The sequence below is a fragment of the Zea mays genome, chromosome 5 (assembly GCF_902167145.1).
Source record: "Zea mays cultivar B73 chromosome 5, Zm-B73-REFERENCE-NAM-5.0, whole genome shotgun sequence".
NCBI classification, from domain to species: Eukaryota; Viridiplantae; Streptophyta; class Magnoliopsida; order Poales; family Poaceae; genus Zea; species Zea mays.
The window spans coordinates 168,632,114-168,640,554 of NC_050100.1; positions in this window are offsets into that span (position 1 = coordinate 168,632,114).

An 8,441-nucleotide genomic window follows, 5' to 3' on the forward strand; every position below is an offset into this window, starting at 1 on the left:
TCAGCGTACTCCACGCACTCCACGTCGCATTCGAACGCGTGTTTGTACGTGGGGCCGACGGTGATGACCCCGTTGGGGCCCGACATCTTGAGCTTCAGGTAGGTGTAGTTGGGGACGGCTATGAACTTCGCGTAGCATGGTCTTCCCAGTACCGCGTGGTAGGTTCCTCGGAACCCGACCACCTCGAACGTCAGGGTCTCCCTTCGGAAGTTGGAGGGTGTTCCGAAGCAGACGGCAAGGTCGAGTTGTCCGAGGGGCTGGACGCGCTTCCCGGGGATGATCCCATGGAAGGGCGCAGCGCCTGCCCGGACAGAGGACAGATCGACACGCAGGAGCCCGAGGTTCTCGGCGTAGATGATGTTGAGGCTGCTGCCTCCGTCCATGAGGACCTTGGTGAGCCTGACGTCGCCGATGACGGGGTCGACGACGAGCGGGTATTTCCCCGGGCTCGGCACATGATCGGGGTGGTCGGCTTGGTCGAAGGTGATGGGCTTGTTGGACCAGTCTAGGTAGACTGGCGCCGCCACCTTCACCGAACAGACCTCCCGGCGCTCTTGCTTGCGGTGCCGAGCCGAGGCGTTCGCCGCTTGCCCACCGTAGATCATGAAGCAGTCGCGGACCTCGGGGAACTCTCCTGCTTGGTGATCTTCCTTCTTGTCGTCGTCGTGGGCCCTTCCACCCTCCGCGGGTGGCCCGACCCTGTGGAAGTGGTGCCGAAACATGACACACTCCTCAAGGGTGTGCTTGACGGGCCCCTGGTGATAGGGGCACAACTCCTTGAGCATCTTGTCGAAGAGGTTGGCACCTTCGGGGGGTTTCCGAGGGTTCTTGTACTCGGCGGCGGCGACAAGGTCCGCGTCGGCGGCGTCGCGCTTCGCTTGCGACTTCTTCTTGCCCTTCTTCTTGGCGCCGCGCTGAGTTGACGCCTCGGGGGCATCTTCCGATGGGCGGCCCTGGGGCTTCTTGTCCTTTCGGAAGATAGCCTCGACCGCCTCCTGGCCGGAGGCGAACTTGGTGGCGATGTCCATCAGCTCGCTCGCCCTGGTGGGGGTCTTGCGACCCAGCTTGCTCACCAGGTCGCGGCATGTGGTGCCAGCGAGGAACGCGCCGATGACATCCGAGTCGGTGATGTTGGGCAGCTCGGTGCGCTGCTTCGAGAATCACCGGATGTAGTCCCGGAGGGACTCTCCCGGTTGCTGTCGGCAGCTTCGGAGGTCCTAGGAATTTCCGGGGCACACGTACGTGCCCTGTAAATTGTCGGCGAAAGCTTGGACTAGGTCATCCCAGTTGGAGATCAGCCTCGGAGGTAGGTGCTCCAACCAGGCGCGGGCGGTGTCGGAGAGAAACAGGGGGAGGTTACGAATGATGAGGTTGTCATCGTCCGTTCCACCCAGCTGGCAGGCCAGACGGTAGTCCGCGAGCCACAGTTCCGGTCTCGTCTCCCCCGAGTACTTTGTGATAGTGGTCGGGGGTCGGAACCGGGTCGGGAACGACGCCCGTCGTATGGCCCGGCTGAAGGCCTGCGGACCGGGTGGTTCAGGCGAGGGACTCCGATCCTCCCCGCTGTCGTAGCGTCCCCCACGCCTGGGGTGGTAGCCTCGGCGCACCCTCTCGTCGAGGTGGGCCCGACAGTCGTGGTGATGGTGCTCGTTGCTGAGGCGACCCGGGGCCGCAGGCGCGGTGTTGTGCGTGCGCCCGGTGTAGACCGAGGCTTCCCGCATGAATCGGGAAGTCGCGACATGAGGTTCCGAGGGGTATCCCTGCCTTCGGGAGGCGGAGCTCTCGGCCCGTCGGACCGCGGCGCCTTCCAGGAGATTCTTGAGCTCTCCCTGGATTCGCCGCCCCTCGGTAATTGATGGCTCCGGCATCGCGCGGAAGAGCATTGCTGCCGCAGCCAGGTTCTGGCCAACCCCACTAGATGTGAGTGGCGGCCTGACCCTGACGTCGTCGGCGATGCGGTGCTGGAAGCCCTGGGGTAGATGACGTATTTCTCCGGCCGGAGGTTGGCCCGCCCATGCCTGCCCGACGTCCCGGCAGATCGGCTCAAGCGCTCCTGCTCCCTCGTCGAGCCTGGCCTGCACCCCGCGGATTTGCTCGAGCTGTGGGTCATGGCCCCCCGCCTGAATGGGGACCACAGCTAGCTCCCGTGGGATGTCAACGCGAGGCACCGGCCTAGGGAGATCACCGTCCTCCGGCATGCCGAGATGGTTGCCTTCGGAGGGACCCCCTAGATCGACGTGGAAACATTCGCGGCTTGGGCCGCAGTCCTCGTCGCCGAGGCTACGGCTACCGTCGGAACAGTCGGAAAGGCAGTAGTCGCATGCGGTCATGAAGTCCCGCATGGCGTTGGGGTTGCCAAGTCCAGAGAAATCCCAACAGAAGCTGGGCTCGTCGTCTTCCTCGGACCCAGAGGGCCCGTAGGTTGAGACGTCCGTCAGCCGGTCCCAAGGTGACCGCATACGAAACCCCAGAGGGTTTGGGCTCGCCTCTATGAGAGCACCCGCCAAAGCGAAGCCGCTAGGCGGGTCGAGGCTGAATCCGAATGACGTGGGATGGGAATCGGTCGGTACCTCTTGGTCGACGGGCGGTGATGAACTCACGTCGGGGACTGACTGCACCGTCGTCTCAGGTACGAGGGTGACACCCAGCAAGCCTTCCGCGAGCGTGTTGGCGTCGTCCGTTTGCTCGGGATCGGCGCGTTGCGGGGAGACGGCGCTCGTCTTCGTCTCAAGCGCGAGGTCGATGCCTGGTGCGCCCCCCGTTGGGGTGCTGGCACTATCGACTCGCTTGACAGCCGACGAGGCGCTGCCTCCTGCTTGGCCTTGGTTCCCCCGCCTTCCCCTCCATCGGCGGGGAAGAGGGCGGGGCGAGCTCGAAGGTTGTTCTTCCACCACGCGGGGAAGACGTCGTCGATTCCGCCGCCGGCGGGCGGACTGTCGTCCGCCATTGCCGCTGACGCCCGGCGGTGGAATGAGTATCATGTCGTAGCTGCCATCGAGGCACATGAACTCAAGACTCCCGAAACGGAGCACTGTCCCGGGTTGGAGAGGTTGCTGGAGACTGCCCATCTGGAGCTTGACGGGAAGCTGTTCGTCAACACGTAGCAGGCCCCTACCTGGCGCGCCAACTGTCGGCATTTCGAGACCGGGGGGTCCCTAAGTCGACGAGTGAATGTCGTCGCGTGCCCCAGCCCAGATGGGTCGACGCGAGGCCGAGCGTGAAGGGGGGAAGTGAGGTGGCCGGAGACAGGCGTGAGAGAGGTGGAAATCCCGCGGCCTTCGTGTTCGTCTCGCGCCCAGGTCGGGTGCGCTTGCAGTAGGGGGTTACAAGCGTCCACGCGGGAGAGGGAGCGAGCGGCCTAACATGAGCGCCTGTCTCGTCCTCGTCCCCGCGCGGCCAACCCTCCCTAAGAGGGCCCTGGTCCTTCCTTTTATAGGCGTAAGGAGAGGATCCAGGTGTACAATGGGGGGTGTAGCAGAGTGCTACGTGTCTAGCGGAGGAGAGCTAGCGCCCTAAGTACATGCCGTTGTGGCAGCCGGAGAGATTTTGGCATCCTGCTGGTGTGATGTCGTGGCCGTCGGAGGAGCGCTGGAGCCTGGCGGAGGGACAGCTGTCGGAGCTATTGAGTCCTTGCTGACGTCCTCTTGCTTCCGTAAGGAGGCTGAGAGCCGCCGTCGTCACAGAGTATGCGGGGCGCCATCATTGCCTATCTGGCGGAGCGAGCCAGATGGGACACCGGTCTTGTTCCCCGTGGCCCGAGTCAGCTCGGGGTAGGGTGATGATGGCGCCTCCTGTTGACGTGGCCGGTCTGCGCCCCAGGTTGGGCGCCGTGGAAGCTCCTCCGAAGCCGAGGTCGAGTCTGTCTTCCGTGGTCGAGGTCGAGTACGAGCCCCTGGGTCGGGCGAGGCGGAGACCATCAGCTGAGGCCAGGGCGGAGTCCGAGCCCTGGGGTTGGGCGAAGCGGAGTTCGTCGTCTTCTGGGGCTGAGCCCGAGTCCGAGCCCTGGGTCGGGCGGAGCGGAGTTCGTCGTCTTCCGGGGCTGAGCCTAAGTCTGAGCCCTGGGTCGGGCGGCGCTGAGTTCGTCGTCTTCCGGGACTTAGCCCGAGTCCGAGCCCTGGGTCGGGCGGAGCGGAGTTCGTCGTCTTCTGGGACTTAGCCCAAGTCCGAGCCCTGGGTCGGGCGGAGCGGAGTTCGTCGTCTTCCGGGACTTAGCCCGAGTCCGAGCCCTGGGTCGGGCGGAGCGGAGTTCGTCGTCTTCCGGGACTTAGCCCGAGTCCGAGCCCTGGGTCGGGCGAAGCGGAGCTTCCTATGGTGCCTGCGGCCGGGCCTGACTGCCTGTCAGCCTCACTCTGTCAAGTGGCACCGCAGTCGGAGCGGCGCAGGCGACGCTGTCTTTCTGTCAGGCTGGTCAGTGGAGCGGCGAAGTGACGGCGGTCACTTCGGCTCTGTCGGCTGGGGGGCGCGCGTCAGGATAAAGGTGTCAGGCCACCTTTGCATTAAATGCTCCTGTGATTTGGTCGGCCGGTGCGGCGATTTGGTCAGGGTTGCTTCTTGGCGAAGACAGGGCCTCGGGCGAGCCGGAAATATATTCGCCGCTGGAGGGGGGCCTCGGGCGAGATGGAAATCCTCCGGGGTCGGCTGCCCTTGTCCGAGGCTAGGCTCGGGCGAGGCGTGATCGAGTCCCTCGAATGGACTGATCCCTGACTTAATCGTACCCATCAGGCCTTTGCAGCTTTATGCTGATGGGGGTTACCAGCTGAGAATTAGGAGCCTTGAGGGTACCCCTAATTATGGTCCCCGACAGGTACTGAGCCCCGACATGTGGGCCCAGGAACATATAACGGATGTAATACTTGGGGCAACTAATGTTCGTTGCTGGAGCAATCTTCTTGCGCACTGATATCCGAGATCTGCGTAGTATCGGCGTGCAGGGGAAGCTTCCCTGGTAACGTATAAGTGATGATGGACATAGTGCACCTCGTAGCACGAGCATACTGTTTGACAATGGACTGGACAGGCACGCCGTCTGCAGGATGGTCTGGGCGCCGCCTGCCATCGGAGTGGATAGGACACATTTAATGCTGAGGGTGCACATCATCTGTCAGCGGGATAGACAGGCGGCGCGTCTTCTCCGTAATAAATGCAGAGGCAGCGCGACCTAGAGACCTTACGTCAGGCTCCGCCTGCTGGCTTATGTCACAGGCGATAGGCCATGTGGCAGCATCGGGCCTCCGCCTGAGCAGGGAGCTGAAGCGCACAGGTCGTAGCCTAGACACATGTCAGTACCAGACCCTTGCCTGTCCTTGACATAGGCCAGGGTATCCCCTATCCTGGGACCTTGCTGTGGGCGGCCTGGACCTCACTCAGAGGGGTCCGGACCTCATCCAAGGGGTCCGGCTTGCTCACTTGGGAGTCCCGGACCGTACTCGAAGGTCCAGGCTATGTGTACAGGGATCCGACGCTTTCTTGAGGAGGTCCGGAACTACCGATGGTATCCTAGAGTGTATCACCTCTTCTGTCCACATGGCGCCCTTGGAACTGCCCATGTGTTGGGGTCAGGTGCTGTTCACCGTGCGGCTAGAGATAGTCGTACGAGCACAGTGTCTTCATACTATAGTAAGGGTACCCCTGATTCAGGGTACTGACAGTGGCCCCCGAGCCCGCCTCAGGGGAGGGAACGAGCCTGCAGGTGGGGCCAAAGTTTGATTGGCGATTGGCTCGCTGCTTTTGCGCGCTTGCTGTTGCAATTACTGCCTGTTCACCCTCGGTCATGCCAACTGTCACGCCTATCCCGTGGCCGATTAACCCGTGGTCTTCATACTTGATGGTTTTGCCGGGCCATGTGCGGGGTGCCTCGATACCGCTGCATTGGTTTTGAAAATTTTTCTGTCTTCTGCGGTGGCCCCGAGGAGGCGAGGTACTGACATGAGCGACGGTTCGGCTTCTCTGCACCGAGGAACCGGTGCCCAAGGAGGGTGACTCGTGGGCCCGGCCCCCGTGTCAGAGCCTGGGCTATTGGTTTCGACGGAGGCGAAGAGGCACACTACCGCAGGCGGTGGCGTAATCCTCACACGGCAGACTGGTCCGCTGCTCTTGGTGGAGGTGAAGAGACGCACTACCGCGGGCGGTGGCATGCTCCTCACGTGGCGGTTCACCTTCTCCGCTCACGGAGGCCGACGCCCAAGGAGTATAACTTGTGGGCCCAGGCCCCCGTGCTGGAGAATGGGTCACCTTTGCGCACGTCGGGTGAGGTCTTCTGTGGCGCTTCGGGGCGTCTGTGGGGGAATCCTTCTTTAAAAGGGGACTCCCCAAGCGTGGTAGCCATTCTCATCAGCGCCCTTTCGCCCTCGAGCTCTCCGCGCTCTTATGTCGTCGTAGCCGCCATGGCCTTGCTAGACCTTCCCGAGCGCCTCCAGCCCCAGGTGGCACTCAACTTGGTGCGCAACCCGCTCGGATGGGGTGTGCTGGTGTTTGCCGGAAGGATCCGTGTCGGTGTCTCTTCTCACGGTGACCTCGCCACCGGAGAGTTTGTGTTCTTCGTCTCCAAACTCCCCAGCGGGTGGCGCCACCAATCCCGTCTTTCTTCGTGCTGCTGCTGGAGGGGCTTGGCCTCCAGCCTCTACACGTTACGCCCTGCTTCGTCCTTCAGGCGGCCATCATCGCCTACCTCTGCGGGATGTCCATGGAGGCGATGCTCCTTCCCGCTTCTTCCTCCAGCATTCGGGGGGAAGGGTGATCACCAGCCTCATGAAGGTGGATAGCGGGCTAAGCCACAGGTCCATCCCTCGCGCCCCAACTCTTTGGGGTGGGAAGCGAGCCGTGCTGCGTCTCCATCTCTTTGGCTTTGATGGCTTCGGTGTCGCCTCCTGCTGCCAAGCGGGGCGTGGCTGCCCGTCCACCGCACGGGCGACGGTCACGCCGTGCGCAGGTCCTCCGCACCCGCAGCGCCCCTTGCGCCACCGGCCACGCTGCTCCGACGCCGCCCGGGGGGTCGTACAAGACGTCATACGCCGTGGAGGTGGCGGCCGCGTGCTTAGATGGTCTTGTCGTCACCCCCGTAGGAGGACAGGGGCGAGGGCCTCCTCGCCATGGCGCACACGCTGAGGTGGTCGCCACCGCTGGCGAGCCGTTGGTGCAGAGGTGGTCACCGCCGCTAGCAAGCTGCTCGGAGCTAGATTCCAACGCGACCCTGCTGGTGCAGAGTAGTCCGTACTTGTAGAGTAGAGATGGAGCTAGGACTCCGCTTGCAGGCGGATGTAATAACTTTTGCTTTTTGTAAGGTACTTTTGAGTACTATTTATCAAGCAGTATTAGTACTTATCTGTGTACCACTTGTCCCTGTTTTGTGTGGTGTTACCGACTCCTTGGTATCTGGCCCCCGTGGGATGTAGGCTCGACGTGTCGAGACTGGATGCCAGCATACCTAAAAGAGTTGGGAACGCCCCCCAGGAGGCATCCTCGACTGGGACCTGGACCTGAAAACAGCTTCGGCTAGGGAGCGTTAGTAGTACACCCATAGGACCTATCGTCTGACATTAGCCATCCTTTGATACATGCATGGACCTGCAGGTTTTAGTCTGGGAAGCCAAGTTGTGTGTCCGGACCCCCTAGATCGCGGTTCCAGATACTAGGACACCCGTCGCAGAGTGGTGGAGCGTACAGGCTTACGGTACGGGACCAGGCTAAGCAGCTACACGGCTCCGGACCACCCCAGGAGACAAGTATCTGTTCTCTAGAGCCGGACCCCAGGTTGTCGAACCCACAGGACTATAGCTCCAAATACTAGGGTGCCCGTCACAGAGTGGTGGAGTGTGCAGGCTTTTGGGTACGAAACTAGGCTAAGCGGCCACACTGCTCCGGACCACCCCATGGAACAAGCTCCTGTTCTTTAGAACCGGTCCCCAGGCTACCAGACCCCCTGCTTTCGTAGAGGGGCCCTAAACTGCAGGCCTGCCTACTCAATTCGGATGTCTTCATGTTAGGACAGATAGGAACTGTACGGGTGGGTTAGGTAAAAAATAATATCCGGAGACTGCAGGATAAAACCACGGAGGTAGGAGGATAAAACTGTCATAGGAGCACATCTGAGGGGGTAAATCTTCTCTTTATAACTCGACATGCTTGGGTGCAAGCCAACAGGCCGGGTTTATGAGGGCGGACCTCACCGGGCTGGCGTACACGTATGCGCAACCTAGTTACAAAAGGGAGAGAAATTCAACCCCTCAGGTTTGCTCCTATGGATAGAACTTACAGAGATGCTCCAGAGGTTAGGAAGAGGTGCTCCAGCTGCAGCAAGGTGGTCACCCCCGGGTTGGCACATTTCCGTCACCTTGAAGGGTTCCTCCCAGCTGGGGGAGCATTTACGGAACCCTTCTTGGTTCAGTACTCGCCATAGGGCTAGGTACCGACCCTGGGTTCCCATCTGCGTTTGCTGATAGAGT